A 14,907-nucleotide genomic window follows, 5' to 3' on the forward strand; every position below is an offset into this window, starting at 1 on the left:
TAGATGTATATATTGAAGGGGAGTTTATTAAGGAGTATTGACTCACATGATCACAAGGTGAAGTCCCACAATAGGCCATCTGCAAGCAAGCTGAAGAGCAGGGAAGCCTGTCCGAGTCCCAGAACCTCAAAAGTAGGGAAGCTGACAGTGCAGCCTTCAGTCTGTGACCAAAGACCCGAAAGCCCACTGGCGTAAGTCCAGGAGTCCAAAAGCTGAAGAACTTGGACTCTCATGTTCGAGCTCAGGAAACATCCAGCATGGGAGAATGAAGGCTGGAACACTCAGCAAGTCTTGTCTTTCCACCTTCTTCTGCCTGCTTTATTCCAGCCGCTCTGGCAGCTGATTAGGTGTTAATCTCCTTTGGCAACACCCTCACTGACACACCCAGGAACAATACTTTGCATCCTTCAGTACAATCAAGTTAACACTCAATATTAACCACCGCAATAAGCAAATAGGAATATGAATTCTTATTTACTCTCTTCTGCACTGAAGAGTCGGTTTCGTACCTTTTTTATTTTTTAAAATTTTATAGTATATCTTGTGTTGCTTTTTATGTCAGTACAAAGAGAGCTTTCTCCTTTCTTCACTGCTGTATAGTATTCTATGCATTCTACTGTATGGATGTACTTATAAGAGGACTTTGTATTCTACAGCCCAGCCAAACACAGTCAGATGATGCAGATGTCTTACTCATCACACATAGGCCTCTTTCCATCCTGGGATGATAAAGATGTATCCATAGAAATAGTGTACAGTATGCTTTTGAATGAAAAAAGCAAGTTTTAAAATGGAGTTTTCAAAAATATTCTCACTTTTAAAGGAAAAACTATATATTTAAATATACTGTAAGCATACAAGTACATCTGGAAAAATAATCAGTTATAACAATGGTTATCCTTAGGTGGTAAGAGTTGGTGATTTTCTTTATACATATTTGTATTTCATACCTTGTCTATAGTGTATTACTTGTAACACATACATATAAATACATACATACCACATACATTTATATGTGTTTCGTTTACAAATGTTTCAACTTAACGCTGAAGCAAGCTGTGTTTCATACTGGTGTGTTGGGTATACATTTAAAATTTTGAAATGGAAGGATTGAGAAGCAGAGTCTAGAAAGAAAGGGAATGGAGTCCCTTTAGCATGAGCTGGCCTGGAGAGGCTTCACTGGCACTAACTGAGAATGACTGTCTCTCACTGCTTAGTGTTTTCCTGTTAGACTTCACGTGTCTTTCACCTTTTGCCCAGGCTTCTTTCTCATGGTCGCGTTGTCCTGGCGTTTTGGGGATCCCTATTACTGGAAATACTTAGGCAGCAAAGAGTTTTAATGAATGGTTGACTCACTTGTGGTTAACTTTGGATTTAAACCTGGGTTTAAATTTCTGCCCTCCTCTTGATGTTGTTTATGATCTCAGCAAATCCCCCTCTAAGCCTTACAAGTTTGGACAATAAAACTTTGACATGGTTTTTGCCTGGAACAACTGAGTTAATGGATGTAAACCAGCCAATATGTAGTGAATATTGAATACTTTTAGCTTATATTTTCTTGAGAGCCTGATATCTGAAGCAGAAGAGCTTCAGATATGCTTTCATGTTTGGTATACTTTCAAATAAAATGTAATTTAGTCTTTCATTTCTGGTTATTTTTGTCCAACATTATACCTAAGTTTATTGGTAACTATCATCTCCCTCTGGCAATTACTTATTTATTTTTTTTGAGACCGTTTCGCTCTTGTTGCCCAGGCTGGGGTGCAATGGCACGATCTTGGCTCACTGCAATCTCTGCGTCCCAGGTTCAAGCGATTCTTCTGCCTCAGCTTCCCGAGTAGCTGGGATTACAGACCCCTGCCACCACGCCCGTCTAATTTGTTTTTTTCTATTTTTAGTAGAGATGGGGTTTCACCCTGTTGGTCAGGCTGGTCTCGAGCTCCTGATCTCAGGTGGTCCACCCACCTTGGCCTCCCAAAGTGCTGGGATTACAGGTGTGAGCCACTACCCCGGCCTCCATCTGGCAATTAATAATAATGAACTTTCCTTCTTAGGTGAGAAGAACAGGGGAGGAGAGGTGAAAAGCAAGGAATCTGGCAGCCCTCAGTGTCTCAGCCGGACTGAAGTTGTGCTCTGAGCACAGTGCTCTAAATTTCCTGAGCTGTCAAAGTGGCAGCTTCCTCAAAGTTTATGGAAGATAGTTTAAGTATCTGAGTAGTTTTGGGTTCCCAAGAATAATAACACATGGCTGTTACATTTTTTGTTTATATAGGCAAAAATTTTAGTCTTTAAACAATGCCCCAGGACTGTGATTATGACATAAAAATGTTCTTTGCTTTATAGAGTAAAGCAATTTGCTTTGACTTCTATTGACATTGCAACTGAACTGGTCTTACTTGCTTTATAATTGAATTGCTGCAGATTTCCATTGACCTTTGCAAGAGGTAGAGGTGTTTCCTGGAGTTGTAACCTGATGCCTGTTAGCTGTTGCTATAACTTTATAATGCCGTCTTTATTTTTTGTCATGTGATTGGTTTTAACAGCCGATTCTCTCATCAGCTTTTCCTGGCATGCACTTTTGGCATATTTTAGCTGTCATAGTAGCTTTCTGGGGCAAGCATTATGCTTAATTTCTTTAAATCTTTGGGCAACAGAAAATAAAATCTACTTAAGTTTATGGCAATTTCATTACATCTTTTCATGCCTTAATGTGACATTTTAATTTATAGTTCAGGAGTTGCCTTTTCATTTTTGGGGGGAATGCAGATCTGTATGTCGTTTTGTTTCTGTGCTTTTGGGATTGAAAGTAGGAAGCTATTTTCTTGAGAAGTCACATTTTTCTTTTTCTAGAGAGAATTTCAGATACATTATATTAGCCAAGTGAATTATTATCTAGCAACTGACTGTCATTCATCTGTACATTATTTGACTTCATTATAGTTCCCATTTTGGCTTGCCTTGTTTCAGAGGGAAAATGGGAGGAGCGAGGTTGTTCTGCCCCTTACCCTGGATGGCATTACTTGAGCTTGCAGTGTAACTGAGAATTGGGCTAAGGGGGACTTTAGGAAGCTCTCTACCTTGCGGCAGTTATAACCTGCATCTCAGTGCACCTGCCCGTGGTGAGAAACACAGGTAGCTGCTTTCCTTAATGGGCAGTTGGCAGGGTTAATGTCTTAGTCTTTCTCCCTTTTTTCCCCTAATGTAAGACTTAAGGAAGATTTTCTGATGAAAGAATCTGGACTTTTTCTCTAGAGTAATCACGCAATACCTACTACTGTATGGACAGTAAAGAATTATTTCCTTTGGATGGTAGGGTAGAGTTGATTCTCTTTTTAAAGAAAGATATCCCTACATTCACAGTTTTTAAAAGGTTTCATTTTAATGTCAAACTTAGTATTCCATAACCTATCTTTACTATTCTAATTTGTTTAATAAAGGAACTGCCTGTGTGTGTGTGTGTGTGTGTGTGTGTGTGTGTGTGGTGTGTGTGTGTGTTTACTTTTCCAGTTAAGGAAAACTAATATATGAGATAATATGATATAATTCCCTGCCTAGGTTTTGTGGAGGATGAGAATAAATATCTGGGCTGAAAAATATCTAACTTTAATTTTTATCTTGCTTTGGACTGTTTCTTTCTGTAGATCTTATCTGTTTGGTGCCTCTGTTGATAGTGCTTCTCGAAGAAAGTTATCTTGCTCAATTCCTTAGCCATTTCAGTTGAAGTTGTGATACGATTTGGTGTGTCCCTACCCAGATCTCATCTTAGATTGTAGTTCCTATAATCCCCACATGTCGTGGGAAGGACCCCGTGGGAGGTAATTGAATCGTGGGAGCAGTTACCTCCCTGCTGTTCTTGTGATAGTGAGTGGCTTCTCTCAAGATCTGATGGTTTTATAAGGGGGCTTTTGCCTTTTGCTTGGCACTTCTCCTTCCTGCCATCATGTGTAGAAGGACATGTTTGCCTCCCCTTCTGCTGTGATCGTAAGATTCCTGAGGCTTCCCCAGCCATACTGAGCTATGAGTCAATTAAACCTCTTTCTTTTATAAATTACCCCGTCTCGGGTATGTCTTTATTAGCAGCGTGAGAATGGACTAATACAAGTTGACTATCATAGGGAAGGTTGGAGAGGGAGTGCCAGGTTTTCTTTGGCTGGTTAGGTGTTGATTGGGGTTTGGACCTGACTTTGACCTTTCTCAGCCATGCTCCTCAGACTGCTCTGCATGCCCTGGTCATTCTATGTATAGATTACAACTTCTAGCTAGATGAGGTCCTGGAACACGATGACATTTTGGTCCAGCCAAGCATCTGGGTAAGCTGTGAAGAAACAAGGCTGTTCAGTTTTCTTCAAAAACTCAGGAATGAGCTACTTGGAAAAAAACAGTCTTAGATAATCCAGCTGGGTGAGATAGGTGATTTTTCTGTGTTCTTTCGTCATGATCTTTTTCAGTTTCCCTCAGTCTAACAATACGTAATGAGACCTAGTCACCCAGTTTCTGAAAGCTAATAATTATTAGAGTGCTAGTGACAAAATGCAAAATCAAAATTTTGGACGAAACTGTAATCCTGCCTTTGGGGCAGTAATAAATCATAAGTTTTTCTGGAAGTCATGCTCCTTTACTCAGAATTGGAGGTCTTGAATGTTTCACGGTCCATGACAAACTGCTGCCTGTTTCAAAGCAAGTGGGTGTTATGGTGCACTTCTCAGACTTGGGTAGAAAGGAAGAGGCTGTGGACAACTAGAGCATCTTTGGATGTCCTTGTTAAAACAGAGTGCCATACGAGATGGGTCATTGTTCTGATCCAATATGACAGTCTGAGATGTTTCCTTTTGTAGGGAGTAAGTAGTATACTTTGACCTGTATTTACCACATTTGAGGAAACAGTATGGTGCACTCTACTCTTTCCAGGTACTAGATCATTAAAAAATGGATGTTGACCGGGCATGGTGGCGGCTCACACCTGTAATCCCAGCACTTTGGGAGGCCGAGGCAGGCGGATCATGAGGTCAGGAGATTGAGACCATCCTGGCCAACATGGTGAAACTCCGTCTCTACTAAAAATACAAAAATTAGCTGGGTGTGGTGGTATGTGCCTGTAATCCCAGCTACTTGCGATGCTGAGGCATGAGAATCGCTTGAACCCAGGAGGCAGAGGTTGCAGTGAGCCAAGATTGCGCCACTGCACTCCAGCCTGGTGACAGGGCGAGACTCTGTCTCAAAAAAAAAAAAAAAAAAAAAAGGAATGGAATGGATGTCAGCTATATCCTTCAATCTCCGTCAATTCCAAAAGCATTTGAACTGGGGTAGGAAAATATAAGTTTTAGTTTATTTCCGTTTTCACTATTCAGTGTAGCATTAGGTACTACTTTTTGACATGATATAGCAACCCAGACTTTATTTTAGCAGAGTAGAAATTATGCTAGAATATATACGAAATGAGTTTGGCAGTTCTGTTTCTGATACTAGACACTGCTCTCCTTTTCAGTGCCCTGAATGTCCTGGGTAACATTAGGAGGAAAGACTGCAATGGTTAGGAGATTTTATTGTCATAGTATTTGCCATATGGTAGAAATTAGGACATGACTATCTCATGCTTAGTTCAAAGATTATGTTTTAAACAGGCTTATACAAATTAGCCAAACAAAACTCTCATCCTACTGCAGCATTTTATAATCCCCTCCATTTCAGGCTCTTCCTGTAGATTTTCTTCTCAGAGCTGTTAGTCTACCACTGTGACTTTTACCCAGAGGTGTTGATTCTTGAGGGTATGCTTTCTCCTCCCCCAGCTCCTGAACCCTCTTCCAATACAGACATTAAGCCACATTGTGGTTACTTTAGTCTTCCTTGGGTACAACATCATTAGAGCAGACACATCATTTGGGCAGAGAAGCCATTGAAATACTCAAAGCAAGAGATTATTGGTTTTTATTGGGTGGCCCTATTTAAAAGATAGAAAATGCAGGGTGACAGGAAGATGAATTCAGGCACAAGGGGATAAGGGCATGAGGTGGACGTCAATTGGAACAGTTGTGCTCACGCCCTGCTAGAGAAAGTGTTCGTTTCATTTTGGTTGAAGCCACTCTAAGTACAATAGATGGTGTTTAGCCTTCAGATTTATTTCTCTGTGTTTAGAGTGAGCTTTTATATGTCAGATCACATTTTCTCATCAATTTTCACTGTGATCTGGAGATTTTTTTCTCTCAAAGTCTTACATTAAATATAAAAATAATAGTTTAATAATAGTTTTTCACTATTATGAAGTTGTGTGTATTACAGTATACGATTAATTCCTGTTGAGTAAATGTACTGAAATTAAAAAATCAAATATATTTCAGTAAATTTTAGTTACATAGTCAACTTCACATTGATTGTAATTTCAATATTTAAACAGTCATGACTGTTCTTTGACTACCAGTATTTAGGAAAATTGTCTTTTTATGGCATAAAATGTTTTGAACCTTTCTTGTTTCCTAACAAATATTTTAAAGCCATAAATCTCCATTTTGACATTTTTCGGCATGTTTCACAAATTTTTATATGAAATGTTTTTTTATTATCATTGAGTTCTAAATATTTTCATTATGATTTTCTTCTTAATCATGTTTGGTTTACCAATATATGGATTATTTTGCAATATTGGTCTGAGAAGAGAATTTATATACTGTTTATCCATTGGAATTTGGTAAGACTTTATAGCCTTCCTACAAAAATATTCCATGTGTTCTTGAAAATAATGTGCATCTTCTAATTATTGTGAGTTGTATGCATGTGTATAAAACATGAGCTTTGCATTACTGATTACAGATATATCTTTTTGGTCAACTTGATAGCAGTATCTGAGAGGAGTTTTAAAAACTGCAACTACAATTGTTGATTTTTCTCTTTTTCTTTGTACTTGTGTCATTTTTTTACTTGAGGCTGTATTATCAGGTGCTTATCTTCTCATTTAACTATTTCTTTCCTTTATTATAAAATGATTCTTGTGTGGTTTATTAAGATCATTTCCTTTTGGTTCATATTGGCTTAATATATTCATCTTTTGATCTTTTAGTTTAACCTTTTTTGGCCTTTTTGTCTGAAGCATGTTTCTTGTAGTCAACATACTGTTGGGTTTAAAAAATACATTTGGAGTGTCACTGTGTTTTAATTGGTGAGTTTAGGCCATTTATATATATTGCAATTACTGTCATATTAGGATTTCTGTCATTTTTTCACTTAATGAATTTTGATACAATTGCCGTTTTCTGCTTTCTCTTCAAAAAAGCAAATGTTCTTCTGCTTTTTAAAATGATAGTTTTTTTGTTTGTTTGTTTCTAAAGTGGTGCCTTTGTTTTGAAACTTAGTGTTATTTCTCTGTTACTGTATTTCTCTCCCCACTTCCAATAAGACAAATAATTTAATGGGCTATCAACTCCCTCTGATCTCCCCACCCCCACTGTGTTGATATTTTCCAGAGTTTCAGTTCTGGATTATTTTGGTTATGTTCTTTTCCTTTTCTTTTGTCTTAGATTTTTTTAAAGACAACAATGGACATTATCAAGTTAGCTGAACATCTTATACTGCTTCTTTTATTTAAATACTCAAGGAATTTCTCTAAGAGTGTTGTCAGTATAGTTCTTTGTGTGGCCATCCTTTGGGGATTTTTATATCTGATAATAGTTTCGTTATGCCCTCACAGTTGAAGGCAGTTTGAATATACAATTCTCTGCTCATATTTTTTTTTCTTTAATACTTTAAGAATATTACTTCAATTTCTTTTCTTTTCTCTTCTCTTCTTTTTTCTTTTCTTCTCTTTTTTTTTTTTTTTTTTTTTTTTTGAGATAGAATCTCACTGTGTAGCCTCGACCAGAGTGCAGTGGTGTGTTCTCAGCTCACTGCAACCTCCACCTGCTGGGTTCAAGCAATTCTCATGCCTCAGCCTACTGAGTAGCTAGGATTACAGGCACCCACCACCATGCCTGGCTAATTGTTTTTTTCTTTGTATTTTTAGTAGAGATGGGGTTTCACCATGTTGGCCAGGCTAATCTCGAATTCTGGATCTCCAGTGATCTGCCCACCTCTACCTCCCAAAGTGCTGGGATTACAGGTGTGAGCCACCGCACCCAGCCTAAGATACTACTTCAATTTCCTTCTGCACTTAACATTGCTGTTGAGAAGTCTGATGTCAGTCTGATTCTTTTTCTTTTTATATGATCTGCTTTTTCCATATGGGTGCTTTTTTCTTTGTATTTGATATTCTTAAATGTTAAAATAATATGTCTTATGTGCAGGATTTTCGTTACTCCTCTGTTTGGCACTCTCAGTCTTTTACTATTGAGGTCTTTGATGTTTCTTTAATTTCAAAACTTTGGTTATTATTTAAATATTTCCTCCTCTCAATTTGTTTCTGTGATCTAGATTTTGGCAATTTCACTTCTATTCTCTATATTACAAATCTCTAAATCTCTGAGTTTTCTTATTCATTGAGTTTGCTGTCTTAGTTTTCTTTTTGTTTTTAGCAGTTCTAGTTTACAAGTCCATGGTGAAGGAGGATATTTTGTGTCTATGCATGGTTAGGACGTGTTGGATCCGTCTTCTCCCCTTTCTTTTCGCTGTCTGGCTATTATTGCCTCCACTGGGGTCACCTAGGTGCTGGTTCAGAGCCAGGTGCTATTATTGCCAGCACAATGTTCTTGTCCTTAGGATAGGCCGAATCATCCCCCAGGCAAGTGGGGAACTTATTTGTAGGTTCTTGGCCTCCATCTAGGGTGCAGGGCTTCTCCCAGTCCCTATTTTCACATGAAGAGCCTGGCTGTAGCCCCTCTGCCCCATGCTTGGTATGTTATTATAGATACTAGGAACCCTACAGGTTCTTTTTTTTTTTTTTTTTTTTTTTTTTTTTTTTAAAGACAGAGTCTGCTCTGTTGCCCAGGCTGGAGTGCAGTCACATGATCTCAGCTCACTGCAACCTCCACCTCCTGGATTCAAGCGATTCTCCTGTCTCAACCACCTGAGTAGCTGGGATTATAGGCATGCACCACCACACCTGGCTGTTTTTTGTATTTTTATAGAGACTGGGTTTTGCCATGTTGGCTAGGCTGGTCTCGAACTCCTGACCTCAGGTGATCCACCTGCCTCAGCCTCCCAACGTACTGGGATTACCGACGTGAGCCACAGCACCCGGCCAGAACCCTGCAGGATTTAAATGTCTAGGTGGTTCTGTTGGTTTCAGCTGGTCTTGGAACCATAAACCTTTGGCTAATTAATGGTCCCTCTGGATGTTTCTTTTCTGTTTCTGTTCCACAGAAATGTGTAACAAGTTTATCAGGGCAGTTATATATTTTTATTTATTAAAAAAATTTGGGGGGTGGTTATTTGGTGTTTGTGTGAGGGAGAGGTAGGTTTCTCCTTAATATTCCATCTTGGCTGAACATTTTCTGAATGAACTTTATAATAAAAGTGTTTCTGTGTTATAAGTGCAGTTACTTTGTTCTCAGCAAAACTTTCTTTTGATCCTGTTAACTCCTTGATGATTAGAAGTATCTAAGATTATTGTGACCTGACAGGAAGAATATTTGTGTACCAAAGTAGGTTTCAGCTGTCCCCCAGCTAGCCAAATGCATGACTGTGAGGTTTGCTTAAATTAAATTCAACTAATATATTAGATCTTTTCTTTTTATGCATTTTTCTTTCCTCTTTTCTGTCTTCTCTTTTTCTTCCTTACTCCTGCTGATACATAAGCCAGATGTTTAAGAATGAGGAGCATGGGATAGCTTAGCTGCTGTGGGGATGGTCCATCTGTGAGGAATAACAGAAACCGTCTGTGATTTTATACCATGCCCAAAAAATCTTCAGCTAAGTGGAAGAACAGCAGGGAAGGGATTTCAGGGGGGAACTATCTCTGACTTAACTGTTAGGAAGTATATTTGAGAGGAGACAAAGAAGAAATGAATGAAATGGGAGGGAAGCCCGAAGCTTTATTCCTTCCAGCAATCCAAAAGCAGTTCTATTCAAGTGAAATGACCAGAAAATGAATGAAGAGAACAGTTTGTCATCATCAGAACAAAAAAAGTTAAACTACCTAAAGTAAAAGCTTATCAATAGATTAAAATAAGATATAAACCTCCTCTAAATTATTAGAAATGGTAGAATTATCAAGTTCTTGTTTCCTCCTCTTGGTCTAATTTTCTGCCAATCTTTGAAGATTATTTTAGTCTATCGTGAAAATAAAGCACTTGTCCACGTGCTCAGGCTCATAAAAAAATCAGACTAAGGGGAATATAGTAGCTATCACCAAAGACATGTCCTCTTGGCCAATTGTGTTCCGTTTTTATGATTATTGATGTTTGTGCAGGAATCCTAAATATTTGCAAAAGAACACTGCATTGTATTTAAAACAACAACAACACAACAACAATATTGCTTTAAAGAACAGCCAGCTCTCTTGGCTGGAAGATTCCTCAAGGTTCTTTTACTTTTCCACATCTTCTTCCTTGTTCTATCCATCCAGTGCTGTGACTTCAACTCTCTGTGCATGACTTTCAGATCAGTAAAACTATCCCAGGCTTCTCTTCTGAGCTCTAGGGTTGTATAACCAACTCTCCCTTAGCTACTCTCACCTAGGTTTTTTATTGACACCCCAAACCCAACATGCCTGCAACTGGTCTTATTATCTCCCTCATCCAATGTGCTCCTTATTTTTTTATTCCCTATTTCAGTTAATGATTCTACCATATACTCAGTTCCCAAGCCATGAACCCGAGGCTCATCTTAAGTTTCTCTCTCACCCTTCACCTTTGTTCACTGAGTTCTAATGACTGTCATAACGGAATATATTTTGGAGCTATTCTCCGATCATATCACTTCTCTGCTTAATCCCTGCAGTACCTTCCCAGTGTCTGCAGAGTAAATTCGTATGCCTTTACATTAGATACGAAGTTCTTAACCCTACTTCATGCACCTGCTTTCTGCCTTTGACTCTGTTCTCCAACAAAATCCAACTACTGTGGCTCTGAAAATGGCCACATGCTCTCCTGTTTCTGTTCTTTCAGTTTTGATATTTTCTTTACCAGAGGCTTTTTCCTTGAAACTGGCAATAATTTCTTCCTATTCCTGTTGCTGCACTCCCACATGTCTTTCGCTCCTGACACTGGTAACTTTGAAAACTCCTTTTTCTGGGTCTCAAAGCTTCTTGACGTAACCATATTACAGCAAACACCACCTTGTTTGTCTTTGCCTGTCTTCTGCATTATACTCTGGGCATCTTTGGGTTAGGGACTGCTTCTCTATCTGTGTAATTCAGCATCTGTGGTGTGCCTTTGTACATAAGGAGAAGCTCAGTCAATGCTAGTTGGGTGAATAAAGTAGATTAGAGGTGCTGGGCTCAAAACGGGAGAGGATGAGAATCCAAAACTGTGTGCAGGTTTTGTGATAATATGTTGGGGTCTTCAGATTTTTTTCCCTTCTCAATTTCTAGAGGCAGTGGCTCTCCATGCTCATGCTTTTCTTGTGGCAGTGAGTCTGCCATACTTCCTGATGACTCCTGGATTGCCTGGCAATGCTTTGTGTTCTCTAAGGCTTCCCAAGACCAAGACATGGTCTCCACCCTGACAAAATGTACAAGGGAAATGGACACCTTAAACCAAGTTATAAAACCAGTATATGATGGCGAAATGCAAAATTGATGGCTGCAGACAGCTGTGAGAAAGGAGAAAAGAATCAGGAGAGGAGGGGTTTGGCAAGTACCTTGTGGGAATTAATCTGAGGATGCTGCGAGGAAGTCATTTTCTCTCTAATCGGCGGTAGTTCATTTTCCAGTGAGTGTCTTAGAGTCTGTTCATAAATCCTTTGGTACCATTTTTGTTCACTCGCTGGAACACCCTTTTTATCCAGAGGTGATTTGTCTGTTTGTAGATGCCTGTTAAAGGGTAACACCTGAGGGGAGAGATTGTGTGAGAGATTCTTCACTCAGAAGAAATGATAGGGAAAAATAATGAGTGTATCTGACTTTAATTCTCAATTTTAAGTTAGTTTCGTGGGATTTAAAATCTTTATTCCCCGCCATGGGTGGTGACTCACATTTGTAATCCCAATACTTTGAAAAGTCAAGACATGAGAATCACTTGAACCTAGAAGTCCGAGATCAGGCTGGGCAACATAGGGAGACCCTGTCTCTTTTAAAAAATACACACGCACACACACACACACACACACACACACACACACACACACACACACACACACACTGTCTCTCTCACATATTTTAGATGTATAAATATAGATATATAAATATATATGAAAAATGTATAAGGAAAAATGTATATGCGTTTTTTCATATATATATATGTATTCATTCTAAAAGTTGAACATAGAATGTTTTTTAAGTTTTATTATTTTCATACTAGTTAAAAAATGCTAATTTGATTTTTGGTGAACTACAGTTTCAGAAATGGTTGTGAGTATTTAATGTTTATGTACCTGATAATTTATTCTCCCTCAAATTCAGTGATTCTTTCAAGTAGGTAAACTCATTCCTGAACAGTGAAGGAGGAAGGAGCTCTGTACACTTGGAAAGTAGGGTGAGGTAGCTTCTCCTTTGATCAGCCTGTGTCAACATTCCCTTCTACCAATATTATTTTCACTTGAGGGTTCAGATTGCCACTGTTTGGCAGGAAGGAAGAGAAAACTCTCTTAATAGAATGTGATTTAATATGTTGAATGACAATTTGTGCTGTGTCAGTCTGCTTGGGAAAAGGATTAGAGGCAGTGTAAATGATCTGCTGTATCTGGTTGTAAAAACATTTCAGGCATCTTTCAGAAGTAACATTAAACCCCTGGTCTCCAGTTCCCCAAAGTTGCTTCTCATTGACAGGTTTCTCTTGGTAGGAGTGAGTCAGGGAATAAACCGGTCCCAGACTCTCCTTTGCTGCTTCTGCCATGTCATGCCTTGCCCGGCCGTCAGGGCACACAGCCCAGGGAGGACTGAGGGCCTGGGTCCAGCCTCCTGCAGCCAGGGAGCTGCTGGCATCTGACTTGCTGTGAAGGTGATCCTGTTCTGCTTCAGAACTGATGACAGTTTGGTGCGTCTAGCTGAGCCCTGAGGGCAGCCGTCTGCCAGGTCAATGTTCAGGTTTACTCTGGACTCTGTGCTGGTGTTCCATTTGAGATTCTCTTAATTTTGGGGGGAGTCATTGCTCATGATGAATGAAAGACACAGGGAGGGGCCGGGGAAGGCTGGAGGCCAGCCCCCTCGCGGCACTTGGGCTCTTTCATAGAAAAGAACTGGATGGAGTTGAGCTCGCTGGGCAGAGGGGATGACGTGGTCTTTGTTCCAAAGTGGACTGGATCCCAGAAAGAAAATAAATTAAAAGGAAATCATAGCAGTGGTCTACCAGTGGGTTTTGGTCCATTTGCCTGAAAATTGGCCCTTCTGTTGGAGCTGAATTTCTCCAATTAGCTAAACGTTTTTGTGGTGAAGCACTGTGGAAAAAGTGGCTTCACTGAAAGAGCAATTGTAGAGTCTTCTAGACTTTATAAATAGACTCAGGACAGGGAGAAGAACTGCCCTGTGGAGATACGGTTCATCTCTTGCTCAGCCATCTCCCCCACCCTCCCTGGGAACACACTTACGAAAGAAAGAGCTCAGAAAACTCTTTGGAGTTCCAGTGGTGCAGCTGGTTAGCGCGCAGCACTCATGCAGAAAACTCTTCCTCATCAGAATCTTCTGCACAGGGTCCGCCAGGTGTCCCCCGCAGTACCCATCATAAACAATTTCTTCTTCCAGCCATCACCACCATCTCCAAGTCCTGCTTGTCTGGATTCCGTTGTTCTAAAGCTCCGTTTGTAAGATTTTCTCTCTTAACCCTTCATTGTAAGCTGGGTCAGGAGTCAATAAGAATTACTTTGTACAATCAGTTTTCAAGATTACAGTCTGGGGAGCTAGCTTAATCAGAGCCTGGAATTTCTCCTGTGCTTCATTTTTAGGAGAATTGAAATCCATCTGACTGGGCATGGTGGCTCACGCCTATAATCCCAGTACTTTGGGAAGCCGAGGTGGGCGGATCACCTGAGGTCAGGAGTTTGAGACCAGACTCAACGTGGAGAAACTCCATCTCTACTAAAAATACAAAATTAACCGGGTGTGATGGTGCATGCCTGTAATCCCAGCTACTCGGGAGGCTGAGGCAGGAAAATTGCTTGAACCTGGGAGGCGGAGGTTGCGGTGAGCCGAGATCGCATCATTGCACTCCAGCCTGGGCAACAAGAGTGAAACTCTATCTCAAAAAAAAAAAAAAAAAAAAAAAAAAAAAACCATCTAAGATGTTTTTTGAGAGCAAGGTCCTTGCTGTTGCTGGAGTTCTTGCTTGCTGTTTCTAGGGCCTGGGACTGAGGAAACATGAAGCTTTAATCAGCTATAAGCTGTTGGGGGCTGGGGTTATGAACCTCTATATGTGTCACATTTGCTTCCATAGCAGTTTAGGACCATCACCTATAAACTCAAGGCCAAGTCAGTGCTATCTTTATAGAACATTGCTGCCTCTGCAGGATTGCCTGGAGCAGTTAATATTTAATGGGGACTGAGGATTAGGCCTAAGGGCCGAGCCTTGATGGGTGCAGATCAGGTGCATTTTATAGTAGCTGGGAGGACCACGAAAGCAAGACCAGTAGAGGGAAATAACTGCTCTTGTGAGCTCTCTCTTCCATCTTCAGCATTTTCTACCCAAGCCCATAATGTACACAAATTATATTATACTAAACATATTTAATAAAATGGTCCCCTGTGAATGCATACATTGTGCAACTCATTTAAAAAAAATTAGCTTCGGTTTAAATTCATCCTGTGCCATCACCACAAAAGCCTAACTCTTTTGTAGTACCCTCCCTGATGTCCAAAGGGAAATGGAAGTTTGTCTATGTGTGGGATTTTAA

General features: G+C 39.8%; 1 protein-coding gene across 3 annotated transcripts in view; it reads left to right on the forward strand.

Moving 5' to 3' along the window:
* The window catches only part of ARHGAP10 (Rho GTPase activating protein 10), a 333,388-nt gene that overhangs the window by 291,274 nt on the left and 27,207 nt on the right, over nucleotides 1-14,907 (forward strand). The gene's annotated exons all lie outside the window — the stretch shown is intronic.

The sequence above is a fragment of the Macaca mulatta genome, chromosome 5, assembly GCF_049350105.2.
Source record: "Macaca mulatta isolate MMU2019108-1 chromosome 5, T2T-MMU8v2.0, whole genome shotgun sequence".
Lineage (NCBI taxonomy): Eukaryota > Metazoa > Chordata > Mammalia > Primates > Cercopithecidae > Macaca > Macaca mulatta.